The following is a 19575-nucleotide window of genomic DNA, read 5'->3' as shown; positions in this document are numbered from 1 at the left end:
TTCTGCTACATCTCCTTCCAAAACACAACTGATCTTATCTCAGCACAACGGAGATGCACTAAGAACAACGGAGATGCACTTCCAAAACACATCTCCTTCCAAAACACAGCTGATCTTATCTCAGCACAACTGAGATGCACTAAAAGCACTGCAGTCCATTTCTCAAAACAGCTTCTTTCTCTGCAGCCAGAGTTTCCACTGCTATTCTCCCAAACTCACTGGAGCCAGAAGATCTCTATAGGAACTAGAGGCTACTCCACAAAACTTCACTTTTTAATGTATTGTTAGAAGGAGAATACCAATTTGTACTAAACCACCAGGAAGGACATCTGAATGGACCACAACAGATGGTCCACTTTCATCCACCATTCTCTACTCATTTATTCTACAATCTGGAAGGTTACTACTGGGGACTCTGACGTGGCAGAAGTTGCCAACTCAAAGCTCTTCCAGTTCAAGCAGACCTCCTCTATGCACATCCAACCAGTCTTGCCTTACTGCTAGCATCACAGCAAGAAGTCAACAACCCGAGTTCAAAAACGTGAGTTTATTATGCAAGTGGTGGTGGGTTCAAGGAAAGGTCTAAATATTGACACCCAGGAAGTTGTAAAGGCCCCAGAAACAATCAAACAACCTGAATGATACCCTTGGGGTTGTGCAGTGCACGGCATGCCATAATGGTTTGCAGAGGCACATTTTCATTTCTGGAATCCTCCCAGACACTTTAGAATGTTCCTCTAGGCAAATCTCCAAGGAAAAATGGTTCACTCCACTTGGAGCAGGAGCCTGTAAAGATGGAATGGTGTTCTTTTTTGTTTTGGGGTTTTTTTTTTTTTCTGTTGTTGTTTTGTTTTGACAGAGTCTCGCTCTTTCGCCCAGGCTGGAGCGCAGTGGTGCGATCTTGGCTCACTACAAGCTCCACCTCCCGGTTTCACACCATTCTCCTGCCTCAGCCTCCCAAGTAGCTGGGACTACAGGAGTCCGCAACCACGCCCAACTAATTTTTTTTTTTTTTTTTTGTATTTTTAGTAGAGAGGGGGTTTCACCGTGTTAGTCAGGAATGTCTCGATCTCCTGACCTTGTGATCTGCCTGCCTCGGTCTCCCAAAGTGCTGGGATTACAGGCATGAGCCACCGCGCCTGGCTGGAATGGTGTTCTTTACACATTAGTCCTTTTAACTGCCCCTAGTGTGCCTGTGCCAGAAGCCCTAGTAAGTAACCCAATGCAAGCCAATTCCCCCAAAGTTTTAGCGTGCCTTTCACCTACATCAAATATCACACAATGGCCTTCCTGGTCCTTAGATCTCTGCTCTTACCATTTGGTCATCACACTCCAGCCACAATGGTCTCCTTTCTGTTCTTGAACATGCCAAGCTCCCTTCTTGCCTGCAGGCCTTTGCACTTGCTGTTCTCTACCAGAGATACTCTTTCCCCACACACTTGGTTTCTAACTCCTATTTATCCATAAGGTCTCAGCTTAAAGACTACTTCCTCAGAGAGCCTAACCCTAACCACACAGTTGAAATCATTATTTCCTCCTGTACCCTTCCTCCAGTATTCTGCCTCTAGCTCCCTGTACTTTTTTCTGTAACACATCATACTCATTCAGGTTTTTTCTTTACTGTCTTTTTCACTGGACTGAACTCCATGAAGGTGGCGATGGTGTTAATTTTGTTCACCATTGATTGTGTCCTCAGTGCCTAGCACAGTGCCTGACACATGATATGCACTCTAAAAATATTTGTCAAATAAATGAATATGTACAAGTTGAAGTGTCTTCCTTGTGAGATATAGATTAAATTATTCTGAACATTTCATTTTGAAAAGATCAGCTGTCTATCTTTACTAAATTTGATTCTAAAACCTTTTCCATGGCTAATTTAATCTAAGATGGTTAAACTTTTTGATGAAACACAAATTGGATAATGCCATTACCTTACTTAAAATCCTTCAATAGCTTGCCATGGCCTACGGGAAAATGTCCAAAAGTATTAGCAGGGCTGACAAAGCCCTCTTTGACAGTGGGTTTCAAACTTTTTTTGGCTGTTACCCACAGTACATAATATATTTCACTTCGCAACCCAGTACTCATCTATACAAATATGTATTTACAGAGCTAAAAAAATTTTTTTTAAAAGTTTACCCTTACTATACGCAATGCATTATATTTTCTATACTTTTATAGTTCATATCATTTAATAAAATTTTGGCCATGACTCACCAGATTTATTTCACATTGCAATGAGTTCCAAGCTGCAGTTTCAAAAGCACTGCTCTATGATTTGGCCCCCATCTTCAGTCCCTCCAACAATGCTGATGGCCTTCTGGGCCGTTATTCTCACCTTTACTCATATTGCTCCCACTATCTGTAGAACAGTTACTTGTGTTTCAAGACTCAGTTCAACACTTAATAAAGCTGCCTGGCCTCCCTAAGGAGAAGTGATCACTCTCACTTCTGGGCCTGCCCCAATCCACTCATCAGCACCCTGTAACAGCATCCTTTATCAGAGCTCTTAACATGGTATGCTATATGTGGTTTCTTACGTAGTTCCTCTTCAGCACCAGGTGTGGGTATAAATACATTGAGCATCAGAAAGTTCTTAGTCCCTTTGTGCCTAGCAAACTTCTTAAGTAGCTCTTGGAGATCATTAGGCACCTTCATTCTGAATTCCATTTATCAACCCTCACTACACTCTTAATGAACCACTCACGAAAAGGACAGACTTGGTTTGGGTTCCAGTGGAAAAGCTTAATGATTTCCCATACATTGCTACAATGGAAGATGGGCTCCTATAATTTTTCTTCCATATTAAATGTTTACTGTTGGGCTTAGTATTCTTCCCCAGATAGGTAGGAGCTGGAGAGCGAATGTGACAGACCCAAATGATGGTGTCCTTGGGGCCTAGGTTGGATGCTACGATTGGCACAAGTTTGCCAGGTCAGTACCATCCTGACTTTGGACACTCTTTCTTCGTTTGAGTTTCATTATTTCCCTTTGTGATTAAAATTTGTACTTAATTTGCTTTGCTTGACCTTCTGTGCTTCATAATTTGAATTCTCTGCTTTGGCTCATTAATGTTTCTGATTATCTTGGGGTGAGGAAGACAGATGTACTCTGCTTCTCATGACTCCAACCCCAGCACTGGCTCACTTGGCTAACACTCCTAGGCTAGACTTACCTTAGCCCCCTGACAGAAGAAGTTCACTAATATAAAAATGGCTAAGACCCAGTCCCTGTCCTCATGAAGCATACAGTTTATAGACTATATTGAGTGACTAGAACTTTCCTTAATCCAACATATCTGCTTTTAATTAGTCTTACCTAGTTCTAAACTCTTGTCATTCATGGGTTCTGGGCTTCTAGACCTCCAGCTACCTCAGCTTTTTGTTGTAAACTGTGACCACATGTCACCCAGTGTGACCACAGAATCCACCTAGCCAGGCAGTGCAGTTCTCCAGAGATCTCCTTGGAACAGAGAGGAGTGAGCTCCCACTGCACTTCCCTCTGTCTGGGGTCTACACCCTTTCTAAGATATTATAGCCCTCCTTTATAAGGTAGTATAGCATCCTGGCAACCACCAATCTATAGTCTCATAATATTTAAAGAAAACCTATGAATGAGACTCTCTACCTCCCCTTTCCAAATCCTAGTACCTTTTATGAAAAAGGAGAGAATAAAGTTGAGGATGTGCTGAAATGCTGAGAATATCAAAGCAGTAATAATAAAGGATCATGAACTTTGTGCTCAGGCCCAGAGTTTCATAATACCTCAGGGGACTGAGTATTCATAATCCTGAACCTAGGGAGGAGAACATGATCCTCTCTAAATCACAAAGGAAATGAATGAAAGTCAGATTTTTAGATCTTTACAGGTTTAAACTATTTAATGATTCCCTTTGGCATATCCTTTGGCATATGCAGTGCCTCGATGATATATCCACACCTTATGAATGGCATCATTCACAAGACTGAAACTGATTTGTTTCTTCAAAAACATACTAACATACTCCCAAGATCTAGTCTCCCTTAATGCGCTGATTTAGACGTTCTGGAGTGACTACAGAAGAGCCACCATACACGGGAGACAATATAGCATAATTACACACACACCATAGACAAATACTAACTTTATGCTGTTGGCTCTTAAACTTGTGTCTCCAGCCTGGACCTTTCCTATGAACACCAGACTTATAATTCTGACTTTCTACTTGACTCTTTACTTGGATGTCTAATGAGGATCTTAAATTTAACATATCTATAAATGAACTCCATCTCTACCCCAAAAAACCTTGTCCTCTCATGGACTTCCCAATATCAATTAATGGCAATTCCACGCTTCAAGTTGCTCAACTGAAGAAAACTTGACTCATCCTTGATTCTTCTCTTTCTCACTCCACATTCAGCATGTCAGCAAACCCTTTCTACTTTGCCTTCAAAACATATCCATAGCCCAACTGCTTTTCACCACTGCTACTATTTCCGCTACAGCCTAACCCTCTATCATCTTTTTTTTAAGAAAAAACAGACTTATTGACATACAATCCACATTCCATACAATTTATCTATTCAAAGTGAATGGTTTTTAGTACATTCAGAGTTTTGCAACCATCACCAAAATCAGTTGTAGAACATTTTTATCACCCCCAAAAGAAATCCTGCACCCTTTAAGTTATTTTTATTGATAGAATAAAATAAAACACGTTTGTAAATGTTTTGGAGTACATGTGATATTCTGGTAAATGTATACAATATGTAAGGATCAAATCAGGATAATTGGGATATTCATCACCTCAAACATTTATCTTTTCTCTATGTTGGGAACATTACAACTCCTTGCTTCTAGGTATTTTGAAATATACAATAAATTGTTGCTAACCATAATTTCCCTATTTTCTATCAAATACTAGAACTTATTTCTGCTTTGTAACTGTACTTTTGTACCCCCTAACCAACTTCTCTTCATCTTCTCCTCCCCATCTCCCTTCCTAGCCTCCAGTAACCACCATCCTATTCTTTACCACCATGAGATACACTTTTTTAACTCCCACAAATAAGTGAGAACATGCAATATCTATGTTTCTGTGCCTGGCTTATTTCACTTAATACAATAACCTCCAGTTCCATCTATGTTGCTACAAATAACAGAATTTCTTTTTTTGGTTGAATAATATTCCATTTTGTATATATACATTTTCTTTATCCACTCATCCATTCATGGACATTTAGGTTGATTTCATATCTTGACTATTGTAAATAATGCTGCAATAAACATGGAAGTGCAGATACCTCTTCAACATACTGATTTTGTTTCTTTTGAATATATGCCTAGCAGTGGGTTTATTGGATCATATGGTAGTTCCATTTTTAGTTTTTTATAGAAGCTACATACTGTTTTAAATAATAGCTGTGCTACTTTACATTCCCATCAATAGTGTATGAGCATTCCCCTTCCTTTGCATCACCACCAGCATTTGTCGTTTTTTTTGTTTGTTTGTTTTTTTCATAGTAGCCATTCTAACTGGGGTGAGATGATATCTCATTGTGGTTTTGACTTGCATTTCCCTGATGATTTGTGATGTGGACATTTTTTACTATACCTGTTGGCCATTTGTTTGTCTTCTTTTGAGAAATGTCTATTCAGCTCTTTGACCCATTTTTGAATTAGATTATATGGTGCGGTTTTGTTGTTGTTGTTGCTATTGAGTTGTTTGAGTTCCTTGCATATTCTGGTTATTAATTCTTTATTGGATGGATAGTTTGAAATATTTTCTCCCATTCTGTAGGTTGTCTCTCCACTTTATTAATTGTTTCATCTGCTATGCAGAAGCCTTTTAACTTGACATAATCTCATTTGTCTCTTTTTGCTTTTGTCACCTGTGCTTTTGAGGTCTTACCCCAAAATATTTCCCCAGATCAATGTCCTTCTTGTAGCACTTCTCCAGTGTTTTCTTTTAGTATTTTTCATAGTGTCAGGTCTTACATTTAAGTCTTCAATGCACTTTGAGTTGATTTTTGTATATGGTAAAAGATGGGGACCTAGTTTCATTCTTCTGCATATGGATATCCGGTTTTCCTAGCACCATTTATTAAAGAGACGGTTCTTTCCTCAATGTATGTTCTTGACACCTTTGTCAAAAATGAGTTGGCTGTGTGTAGATTTATTTCTGGGTTCTCTTTGCTGTTCCATTGGTTCATGTATCTGTTTTTATGCCAGTATCATGCTGTTTTGGTTACTATAGCTTTGCAGTATAATTTTCAGTCAGGTAGTGTGATGCCTCCAGCTTTCTTCTTTTTGCTCAAGATTTCTTTAGCTATTTAGGGACTTTTGTGGCTCCATTTGAATTTTAGGATTTTTTTTCTATTTCTCCGAAGAATGTCATTGGTATTTTGATAGAGATTGCATTGGATCTATATATTGCTTTGAATAGTGTACACATTTTGACAATAATAATCTTTCCAATTTATGAGCATGGGATATCTTCCCATTTTTTTGTAGCCTCTTCAATTTCTTTCATCACTGTTTTATAGTTTCCTTTATAAAGATATTTCACTTCTTAAAACCCTGTATCCTTTAGCTATCACCCACGTAGTTGCCCATTCTCTCTACCTCCCCAGTCTAAAACAACCACTAGTCTACCTTTTGTCTCTGTAGCTTTGCCTTTTCTCGAAAGGTCATATAAATGGAGTTATACAGTATGTGGTCTTGTGACTGGCTTCTTTCATTTAGCAAAGTGCTTTTCAGATACATTGATGTTGTAACATAGATCATTACTTCACTTTCTATGACCAAATATCCATTGCATGTATACATTACATTTTGTTTGTCCATTTTTAGCTGATGAACATAGGGGTTGTTTCCACTTTTGGGCTATTATGAATAACGCTGCTGTGAACATTCACTTACAAGTTTTTATGTGGACATATGTTTTCATTTCTCTTGGGTATATGCTTAGGAGTAGAAGTGCTGGGTCACATATGGTAATTCTTAAGTTTAACCACTTGAGGAACTGCCAGACCCAGCTCCATCATCTTTTGTTTGAATTATTTCAATAGATTCCTAACCATTCTCCCTACTTCTGCCTATGCCTCCCTTTGGCTTATTCTTACTTAGTGATCGGGACAATGCTGTTATAACCTAAGACAGATGTCAAACCTCAGTCTCGCTTAGAGTAAGATATAAAGTCCTAGAAGCTCTGTATGATCTGGTCCTTCAATTACCTCTCTGACTTTATTTCCTTTTACTCTCCCCTGCATTTGCTCCATTGCAATCACAAAGGCTGCTTTCCTAGTCCTCTAGTACACCAAGTCCGCTACCAACTCAGAGATTTTGCACTTGCTTACATACCTTTCTCTTTGACATCTGAATGGCTGCTCCATCTCTTACTTCTGGGTTTTGCTCAAATGTCACTTGCTTAATGAGATCTTTCCTGGCCACCTTATTTTTACTTCCTCCCCTCCAAAAACATTATATTGCCACTTGTCTGCTTTTCTTCCCTTTGGCACTTACAATTATCTTATATACTATAGAATATACTTTACTTACTTATGTAGTTTATTGTGTGCCTTCTGCATTAGAGTAAAACTTCTATGAGAGCAGAGATTTTTTATTCGTCTTACTCATGTTCCCTATTGTATGCTCAATACCTAGACCATGTCTTTCCCATCGTATTGTCTCAACAAATACTTGAATGAATAAATGAATGAATTAATGAGCAAGTGAATGAATAGTTATAAGCATGAGCTTTGGAGTCAGATAAACGTAGTTTCAAATCTCAACTTTGTCACTTATTAACAGTGTGACCTTGGGCAATCTTTTCTGAGCTTCAATTTCTTGCATGACTCACAGGGCTGATGTAAGAATTTTAATGAGATAATCTATGTAAAGTCCTTAGTATAGTTCTTGGCACATAGAAAGTGTAAGTAACACAAAAAATAATTAATATACACATATTTTTAAATGCATATTTGAAAACACAGAGGATAAATTCCTAAGTCATGTCCTGGCTGAAGCTAGACATGACATCCTCAGATGTAATGTGGCAAGGCAGGATTCTTGAATGAGCAAATGGATCACAGAGATTGCTGGTGGTGATGAGGTATCACCTTGGAGTCTTGTCCATTTTCCCCCTCTGAATGATCTCTCTCTTCCTTTCTTTTTTTTTTTTTTTTTTTTTTTTTGAGACAGGGTCTCTCTCTGTGGCCTAGGCTAGAGTGCAGTGGTGCAATAATGGCTTGCTGCAGCCTCGACCTTCTAAGCTAAAACGATTCTCACACCTCAGCCTGCCAAGTAGCTGGGATCGCAGGCACATGCCACCATGCCTGGCTTTTTTTGTTTCTTTGCTTTTTGTTTTTTGTTTTGTAGAGACAGAGTCTCCCAATGTTGCCCAGGCTGGTCTCAAACTCCTGGGCTCAAGCGATCCTCCCACCGCAGCCTCCCAAAGTGCTAGGATTACAGGTGTGAATCACCATGCCTGGCTTAAGTGATCTCTTTAGGAAAAGATGAGCCTTCCTCTGACTCTAACTATGTTTAAGGCCTATTTACCTCCACTAAAATCCTTGCAACTCTGACCTGACTTATCCATGATTCATGGAGACAGGCACCTCCACTATTGTCATAGTGACCATCCTATCACAAGAGGGTACCTGAAAAAGATCTGCCCAGAAAATGTTGTGAGGCTAAGCTTGCTGGAATCTCATCGGGAGGTAACAGTAACTGACTTTTATACCCAGCAGCAATCTGTAGGGTATAAAAGTAAATTCCAACTGCCCAGACTCAAAAATATTATGATGTGGCATCCAATGGATGGGATGTAGGAGTGGTGATATCTTAGTGCAGGGGCTCTCAAACTTAAGCCTGCATCAGAATACATGGAGGTCTTGTAAAAACATACATTGCCTGGTTCTACTCCTAGAATTTTTATTTCACTAGGTGCATTAGTCCATTTTCACGCTGCTGATAAAGACATACCCAAGACTGGGCAATTTACAAAAGAAAGAGGTTTATTGGACTTATAGTTCCACATGGCTGGGGAGGCCTCACAATCGTAGTGGAAGGCAAGGAGGAGCAAGTCACATCTTACATGGATGGCAGAAGGCAAAAAGAGAGAGAGCTTGTGCAGAGAAACCCATTTTTAAAACCAGCAGATCTCGTGAGACCCATTCACTGTCATGAGAACAGCATGGGAAAGTCCTGCTCCCATGATTCGATCATCTCCCACTGGGTCCCTCCCACAACATGTAGGAATTATGAGAGCTACAAGATGAGATTTGGGTGGGGACACAGAGCCAAACCATATCAGTAGGTCTAGGATGGGGCCCAAGAACTCGCATTTCTAACAAGTTCGCAGGTGATACTGATGCTGCTAGGCAGTTGTGGGGGCACACTTTGAGAACTACTGCTATAGTACAACTACATAATCATCCCTGAGCCTAAAAATCTGATTCAGTAGGTCTGGGACCCAGTCCAGGAATCTCCATTTTAAGCGAACAGTTTAAGTAATTCTGATGCAGGTGTTCTATGGACTGAGTACACTTTGTGATGCCTGCTATGGATGCTCAGGCCCTATCTATCTCTGAAGATGCTGGTTGAGTACGTTCTGGGGTGGCACCTGAGAATTCATGTGTTCAATAAGCCCCCAAGTGGTTCTGATGCACATTAAAGTTTAAAAGCCATGGTTATTTACTGTCATCAGTTAGCTACACTTCTGAAACAGCTATTACAAACAGCTCCTTACAAGGCACAGCTGGGAGATGTAAAGGGAAGAAGGGATGTCCACATTAGCAAGTGAGAGCTTGCATAGAAAGAGCCTTGAGAGAAATTCTTTTCCAAATAGGGACCATTATGCAGGTAGGGGTAAAGGGAGGGGATGGAGAGGGCAGTTAAGTAGCTGTAAGGCTCAAGCAGGGTTTGCAAGGGAGGTCAGCTTTTGGTTGCTTGGGCAAGAGCTGCTCTGACAACAGTATACGCAGGCAGACTCCTCCTTATCCTTCAAGACCCTACTCAGAAGCATCTAATGCCTGGAAGTGACCTAGGAAGCTTTCCTAGGGCCAGTTCAAAGCTGTTCTTTGGACAATTCCTCAAGGAAAAGTCACAAGATTGAGAGGAACTTCAGACATCTTGCACCTAACCTTTCCCTTGTGGAATTATGGATGTGGGACATTGAGTCCCTGAGACAGGATTGGACTTGAGAGAGAATAAAAGCCTACACCAGTGCCAGAGAGGGGATCCTGCACATAATTTAATAACAGCAGCTAGGAATTGTGCTAGGCATTTTATATGCATTATCTCCTATAATAACCACAATCCCATTAACTAAGCACTATTATTATTATTATTATTATTGCACCTCATACCTTCCCCTGCACTCTGAGACATATAGAGGCTTTTGCACCTGAGTGTAGGTGTGCACTTGAATAGAAGTTGTTATAAGGGCAGTGAGCTGGATAAAGCAATAGCCGAGTAAACAATATCAGCTCCCTGATTGGTCAGAGCAGTAAATTCCAACCACCTAGCAACCATGTTTGGGGAGGAGGATTGGTGATTATTTCATAACAGGAGACTAGGGAGAAAAGGACAAAAGATGGCTGCTTGTCAGATAACTGCACGTGTGCAGTAAAGAAGAGAAGAGGTCAGTTACACACAGAAAGGAAGATTTTCTTCTGCCCACAGCCAGGAAAAAGGTAGCCATGCAATTGAGCCTGTGCAATTGGAGCAGAGTTTTGTAAAAAGGATCCTGGGACCCAACCAGCAAGTTAGCAGTGACAAATGTCAGGGGTGGGAGCTTCAACACAGCCAGGGAGTGGCTGGACTGGGATTTGAGCTTAGGTCTATCTGAAACAGAAGACTGCTTTTAATTTTACATTAATGACCTGGGAGGCTAGTTATAAGTACATGTCCCTAGGCCCCAACCACAGAAATTCTGATCCAAAGGGTTTTGAGTGGGGTCCAGAGATCTTCAAATAGCCCCTGTAGGAGATTATGTTACAGCTGGTCCACTGGCCATAATTTGAGACACACTATCTTGGACATCCTAACAGACCAACACCATTCCCAGGCCACAAAACAGTGGTCATTGTCAACATCTTTATAAATATGATCCACATCTTCCCCTGCACCCAGCTGTCTTCAGCCCTAGTCACTACCTGCATCAAAAGAGCTCTGCCCCTCAGAGTCTTCAGAACCAAATGCTTTGATCAATTGTCCCATTAACAGCCTTTCCCTTTTAAACACAAGAGTATAAGTGATCACTGATGGCCCATAATTACTGACAGCCCATTAGTATTTCTTGAATGTTGTAATTCACACATGGTAAAATAAATAATTCAAGAAGTTCAAAAAAGCACAAAATTAACTGTGGAGACTTCTTTCTCACTCCCCGCCCCCACCCCATCCTCTAAAGGAAATCACCATCAACAATACAATATTTTGTGTATCCTTCCAATTTGTTTTATTTATCAACTACTGACTGTGGACATCGTGCTTCAGACCTACCTGTTTGCCATCCACAGGTCAAAAGAGTTAACACCGAATGTGCCCTATATATGTACAAGTCTCCTCACATGTATTGTCTCATTTAATCCTCACAACAACTTAATGAATTCAGATAGCATTATTATCGTCATTCTATAGATAAGGAAACAGGCTTAGAGAGGATAATGTGCCCAAATTCACACGGAGAACACATGACAGAGCTAAAACTTAACTTACTCTGTGTCCAGAGCCTATACCTTTAAACAATCAGCTCTATTGCTTTTGGCAGAATCTAATAATAACAGCTAACACATATTAAAATTATACTATGTGTCAGGCACTTTCCTAAGTACTTTACCTACATTGCCTAATGTTAACCTGTTGAGTTGGGTACTATTCATATCTCCGTTTAACAGTTAATGAAGCAGAAGCACAGAGAGGTTAAATAATTTGCCCAAGATCATACAGCTGGTAACAAGCTGAGCTGGAATATAAAGCTGGGCAGTGTAGCTTCAGTGCCTGCATGCTTACCCACAATGGAGCTGGGCAGTGCGGCTTCAGTTCCTGCACACTTTCCCACAATGCATGTGACCTCCTTAGGCAGAAGGAACACATAAACAAGAGTTTAAACACTTCAGACTTCACAACTGCCTAATTCATGCATGATTGCTCCTGGTGTCCCTTGTTCAGAGCATCCCATGTCAGCAACTTTGACACCCACTGGATGTTTTCCTGCATCCCCAGACTCCCTCACCCTGAACCTTTGAAGCCAGCTTTCCCTGCTTACACCAGACACACCAGCTGATCCACAATGGCAAGCTACCATGACCCATTGCTCATCAGGATAATTACCCTGCAGACTGTTCTGTTCTTACTTCTGCCTATGGCCTTCTGGCTTTTCAGCCCCTTGATTGACTTCCTGTGCAACCTCTGGACCTTAAACTTGAGTTTCAGGGTGACTCTTTCTAGTAGCCCACCTTTATTTTTCTCTAGTGGAAACTGACTTGGCTAGCCCTCCAGTTTTTGTGGTCCAGCTTGCCTCTCAAGTAGGGATCCCAATTCTTCCTTTAGCCCTGCAGGACCAAGCCTCATCCCCCCGCTTCTTTCCTTCTTCCTAGGTGGGTTAGCCTCGGTCTCTGAACCCCATGGGGTAGAGAGCCAAACAGGTTGTCTACAGCTCATTCTTCACAGCGTGGTCACCCGCTGTTCCCGGAGAAAGGAAAAGGCAGATTTCTCTTGGCAGGTGCTCATCCTGGCAGCTAAGTAAGCCACAGAGAGGCCAAAACTGCTCCTTTGCGGGTGGTGATGCCTCAGGGTGTAGCTGCCAAAGGATCTCTAGCTCTGCCTCTATGCCACCCTCTGGAGAAAAGAGGAAGTGACTCCAGAAAAGTGACATCTAAAGCTGCAGCTGACTCTGGCACTTGGTACAGGAGCCTGAACACAGGGGATTTAAAAAAATGGGAAGGGTGGCTGCTCTAGCAGCTGGTTGGTTTCCTTTCAGGGTGTTCCGTGGGGTTTCTGATTACCCTCTTCTAAAAACCTTCCAAGAGGGTAGCCCAGGTTGCAATCTGCAGCCTCCTTATCCAGAGGTGCTCTAAGGCAGCTTAACCTGGCCTTCACAGATGGGGTTCGTCCACAGTAGGGATCTGAGAATTTGGATTCAGAAAACATATCTTTGTCTTTACTAACCTCTAATTTCAGTTTCCTTAAATTCAGTGTAGCATGTCCTACAATTACGAACATAAGCAACAGCCCACAGTGGTGTCAGCAGTACCTGTGACTTTGTCATCAGTGGAAGTCACAGATGGTTGCATATCACATTACAACAGCTGCACTACAGCATCTTCTAATACTGCTTATTCTTATGACCACTTTAAAATTACAGTAGTAGAGACCTGCCACTAGATCGTGTTACTTAATGTGTGATAACTATATCACAAGTTCATTTTTAATATTTTGACAACTCCATTTCAGTGTAATATGTTTCCTTTTTATTCCTATGTATTTTGTTCTAGGCACCTAAAAACGTGATTCTGATAAGGGGTTCTGTTGGCTTCACAGGCTGGCCAAAGGGTTCCATGACACCTAAAAGTCAAGAACCCTAACTCTTAAGAATTCTGTCAAACTTGGTCCTAGAAACTGGGATGGGTATATCTGAGCTGAGGGCCCATGTTAGGAAGGCTTGGTGGAGATGGAGCTGTAGGAGGTGGGAGAGCAGGGGAGCAGGTCAAAGGAACAATGACTGATTGCTAAAACTGCAAGCAGAACAGAACAGAAACTTAGGTATGAGGCTGACCTCACCATTGCCACAGGAGCCTACACTCCCTCTACTTCCCTACCCCTCGGTTAAAAAAAAAATAGGAAGCCAGAACAGCCAGCTCTGTAGCTGGTAGCCTGGCGCAGTGGCTCACACCTGTAATTCCAGCACTTTGGGAGGCCAAGGGAGGCGGATCACCTGAGGTCGGGAGTTCGAGACCAGCCTGACCAACATGGAGAAACCCCATCTCTACTAAAAAAGAAATACATAATTAGCCAGGCGTGGTGGCGCATGCCTGTAATTTCAGCTACTCAGAAGGCTGAGGCAGGAGAATCACTTGAACCCAGGAGATGGAGGTTGCAGTGAGCCAAGATGGCACCATTGCACTCCAGCCTAGGCAACAAGAGGGAAACTCCATCTCAAAAACAAAAACAAAACAAAACAAAAAACAAAAAAACCTCATTCTCCACTGCACAGCATATACCACAAGATGGCGCAGTTGTATGAGTTGGTGGTCAGGAGGGGACTCTGCCAAACAATATCAGAACTGTATCGTAACAGTAATATAGTCACTATTCAGAATTTTCAGGATTTATTGTCAAGGCCCAATTAGGACCTTCAGAGGCCTTGAAGCACTGAAAAGACTATGGCATTCCCACTCACATGTAATTCAAAAGAAAAGTAAAACTAAACTAAATGATTTTGCTGAAATTCCAGTAATTTATTTCTAGAATTCCTGATTGCAAAATTCTGGATAAGGTCTTTGAAGTTAAACCTTTCCTTAGGCCCTAATTTCCTGTCCTGCATCTGACAGTCCCTGCATCTGACCTGTCCCTGACAGTTCCTGCATCTGTAAACGGCCTGCAGCTTGTAATAGGTCTTGTAATAGGTCTGAATTCTCAGCCTTTGAAGCAGCTGATGAGCAAAAACCCGGTATCAGGGTTTCATTTTTACTGATTCTCTCCTCCATCAAGTCCTTGGTTCAGCCACCACTGGGTCTACTACAACAGTATTAACACGGGTAAATAAGCATATTTAAAACAGAAAGTTCATTGGCAGTTCTTTCTACGTGCCCAGGGCATCTGCATAAAGTCAGACAAAAAAAAAATCACTTCTTACCTGGAGAAGGGATCCCTCTGAACCCTTAAGGATCTGTAGCAATTCCTGCCTTCTGTTGGGCACTACTTTAGTTTTCTACACTTGCAGTCTCACTGCTGCCAAGGGTCTGGAAGCAACAAAACGAAACGATTCATTTGGGATGGAGAATGCACTGGAGAGGGTTCTAGCCTTCTGTGATGCAAACCTGTTTTTAAAAAGGCTGCCTTTAGGAGGGCTGGAGGTGGAAGGGGGATGGCAAGGGTGGGTTCTAGCCCAATCCAGCCAGGCGGCTGCCCTGCCCCGGGTAGGCCACCATTACCCATCAGGAATGGCCAGCCCAGTCCCACACCTTGTTTATGGCCTAGGTGCAATTTACTTCCTTGCAGCTCTGTGTTTAACCTTATCTTAAATTTTTAAAAATACTTTAACAAATACTTTTCATGCTTCTATGTGCCTGGCACCATTCTAGACCCTTTATATGTAATAAATTATTCAATCCTTACAACAACTTCCTGACATGGGTGCTATTTTTATTTCCATTTTGAGGTGAGGAAGCTGAGACACAGAGAGGTAAAGTAACTTTCCCAAGGTGAAACAAGTGATAAGCAGTAGAGTCAGAATTCAGACCTAGGAAGCCTGACTCCACATTCCATGGGCTTAATCACTATGCTATAGCCTGCTTTGCCATGTGATGCCTCTGATAATACCCTTTTAAATTCTGGGCCATAGTCTTACCTTGGGTTTCATTTGTTCCCACCCATTCTAGATAAGTGTCCTGCCCATTGCCACTCAGCCGTTAAGACTTTGCCCAAGCAGAGTCCCAGTAGAACTAGTCCTCCCCTCTTCGACCGCGCCAGGTGCAGCCAAGCTCCACAGAGAGGATATAAACCCAGGGAAGAGGTGTTGAGGGGCTGAGGTGAAAGCACTGGCAGTGCGGTTGGAGGAGAAGCAGTAGATACAAAAGAAATTTCAGAGGAAACATCGGCAGGATTGTGAGACATGAGGAAGACAAGGTCAACAATCATCTCTAAGCTTCTGGCTTGGATGGCTGAACAGGTAGATGGTGATGCCACTCACTGAGGTGTGGGCATGGAAGGCAGAGGAGTTCGGTGGGGAAGGTAGTAATGATAACAGCTAGCCTACACTGCACATATACTATGTGTCCAGCACTTTACATATGGTCTCATGTGTAATTCTCACAATCACCATTTGAGGGAGGAAACAAGCACTATCAGTATTTCCAATTTACAGATGAGAACAATGTGAGGCTCTGAGGTTTGCAGTGACTTCCCCAAGATCACACAGTAAGTAGCAGAGCTGAGATTTGAGCCCAGGTCTGTGTGACTCTACGTCTGCACTTTTAACCAGCTGAATGGAAGACATTCAGGCTGTATTCAGACCCCATTTCTTTGCTCCGTTAGTTCAATCCTGGTTGGGGGTCTGTCTTCATGGTTCCAAAGTTTCTGCCTTTCCAGGGCCTTCATTTTACCTTGGGTCCTGACGCTGGCTGCCTACTCGTCAATGACTCCCAACATTTCTTCAGTCTTCAGTACCTGAATACCATCCTTCCCACCAACTTCCCCACCCCAGCTCTCTCACCACCCCTTTCCTTGCATACCTCATCCAGACTGTAAACATAACTGAATCTACAGGTTTTAAGAACCTTCTCCATATCCCACCCACTGTCCAGTCTCCATCCTTGGGTTCTTCCGGGCTAGCCCTGGATGAATATCAAGGCCCTGACTCTATTTCCCCTTGAGAGTTTATATCTGTACCTGTCTAATTCTATGGTTCTGTATGCATGTGAATATGTATAAGATAGAGACTGGTATACAAAGGAGGTGGGAAGCACTTAATGGAAAAGAGGATGCTAGACGTCCTCAATGTGCTAGACAGTCCCACACAGTGAAGAATGCCCCATATTCTGTCCAAATTTTGAATGCCACCTCCCACCCAGTTATTCATGTAGGTTAAAAAAATCTGTTAATAATTAGCTGTGCCTAGAACAGAACTCTGATTTATACATAAACACAAAGTATTTTTTGCACAGTTTAATTTCAGTATATGCTGAAATTTCCAGGAATACAGCTACCATGTAAATTGAGGGAAAACTGCTCTTTGTTGTGTTCAGAACTCTCCCAAGAGTTGTTTAACATTTTTGAAGATCATATTGCCAACAACAACGCTGATCATGGTAATTGAGTCACTAATGCAATGCCCCTACATGCGCCTGCATTTGTAGTGTTTGAGTTCATGCTGTTTCTGTACGTAGGTGCAAGCTTCTACCTGTTCCCCTACATCTTATAGCATGGTGTGGCCTCAATCTTTGCAGATGGAAATTCATTATTTATTACCAATAATTTCCTTTTATTTCTCCTTCACACTAGTTGGGCCTCTCTCTCTCTTATATATATATATACACACACACACAAATATATAAAATTATGTGTGTGGTAGGTACATTGCTCTATGAGTTTCTCTGTCTCATTTTAGGACAGTAAAGGGGCTGTAGCAAAGTATTTGTCAAAAATTACAAGCACTTACTAAATTGCCTACACTGCTTTCAGTGCTTTACATACCAGTCTCAGTCAATCCTCACAGAACTTCACAGAACCTGAATGAGATGAGTATTATTTGCACTCTTATCTTGCAGATGAAGAGGTGCATAGAGGTTAAGTAATTTGCCCAAGGTCACGCACTTAGTAAGTGATAGACAAGTAATCTGAACTCCAACCTGTTTGACTCCAAATGCAGTATACATTCAGCTGCTTGCAGTGTGGTAGATTACATCTACTGTTTCTTATTCGTGTTAGAACAGGCTCAGGATGATTCCAAGGGCAGTGTATTCCAAAACTATTTGAGGATTCCTACAAATGTATAGACACCCCCACCACCTGAATGACTGAAAACACTCATGCATACATCTGGATATGTTTCACACACACAGCCAATCAATGACCTGAGTCAAATTTAATGGTGTCTTATTCCTTAATTGCTTCTTGTGTCCAATTAGATTGTATAATGCCTGAAAGCAGATCTGTGCCAGCCATATTTTCCTTTTGAAAAAAATAAGGTACATAATCTGATGCTGAATGTTACAATGGGAACAAATAGGTTCCATCTGGACTGTCCTGTACAATTCCCACCCCATCAGCAACTAGCCACATTAATAGGACTTGGTGGCTAACAAATGATATATTTAGACCTTTATTTCCCTCAATTAACACGATCTATCGAGTGAAATGTACATCGCATAACTACATGCCTTATTCAGAGAAACTAGCCATTCCTCTTTCTCGGTGTAAACGAAAGCTCAGTGGTTTTCTCCAGGCTTCCATGAAGAACTACAGATCTCATTCTCAAGCATATCTAAATTCCATCACTAGATGGCAGTGTTGCCCAAACTTTTAATAGAGTAGTAAGTCAGCTTTGTTTAATGCCATTTTCTTCATGAGTCCTAGATCGAATTAATCATCTTTCCTGCCACCAGAAAAACGTCCAGAAGTTTTCCATGCTGAGATTTCAGGAAAGATAACTTGTCTGTGGCAACTTGTTGACATTTAAAAAATAAGCTTAAACCTGTTCCAGTACAGCTGGGTCGCCTCAGTTTAGTTCAAATACCCATTGAGTCTATATTGTGTTGAAAACACTGAGCTAGGTGCTGGGGATACACAGATGAAGTTGAAAGGGCCTGACTCTCTTAAGAAAGGCGCAATCTAGTTGGAGAGACTGACGCACAAACAAAAAGTTCTATAACAATATCATAACACTGTGATAGGGTAAGCATAGGATGGGGCACCCATCTCAGTTTGGGGATTCAGGGATCTACAGCTGGTGACACTAAAAGCTGAATCTTTTCAAAAATTTATTTTTATTTGTATAAATTTAAGGGACACAAGGGCAGTTTTGTTACATCGATATATTAAATAGTGGTGAGGTCTGGGCTTTAATATGTCCATCTAAATGGATCTACCATAAAGATAATAATGATAATAATGTATGTTTTACTCATTATTTTCTCATACCCCACCACCTCCCACCATCCCACCTTTCTTGAGTCTCAAATATCTATCATTCCACACTCCATGTTCATGTGTACCCATTATTTGGCTCCCACTTAGAACTGAGAATATGTGATATTTGACTTTCTATTTCTGAGTTGTTTTACTTAAGATAATGGCCACCAGTTCCATCCATATTGTGGGAAAAGACATGATTTCATTATTTTTTATAGATGAACACTATTCCATTGTGTATATATACCACATTTTCTTTATCCAATCATCCATTTATGGACATTTAGGTTGATTCCAAAGCTTGGTGAATACTTCTGCAATAAGCATAGGAGTGCAGATATCTCTGCTATATACTGATTTCAATTCCTTTGGATATACATTCACTAGTGGGATTGCTGGGTCATATGGTAGTTCTATTTTTAGTTTTTTGAGAAATATCCATACTGTTTTCCACAGAGGGTGAACTAATTTACATTCCCACCAACAATGTGTAAGCATTCCCTTTTATCCACATCCTTGCCAACATCTTTTTTTTTTTTTTTGACCTTTTATAATAGCCATTCTGACTGGTGTAAAATATCTCATTGTGGTTTTGATTTGCATTTCTCTGATGACTAGTGATGATGACCATTTTTTCATATGCTTTTTGGCCACATGTATGTCTTCTTTTGAGAAGTATCTGCTCATATCCTTTCCCATTTTTAATGGAGTCATTTGGTTTTCTGTTGCTTTTGT

Source organism: Pan paniscus, chromosome X, assembly GCF_029289425.2.
Source record: "Pan paniscus chromosome X, NHGRI_mPanPan1-v2.0_pri, whole genome shotgun sequence".
In the NCBI taxonomy this organism is placed as follows: Eukaryota; Metazoa; Chordata; class Mammalia; order Primates; family Hominidae; genus Pan; species Pan paniscus.
The sequence above is the reverse complement of the archived record's forward strand: the minus strand, read 5'-3'. Positions refer to the sequence as shown.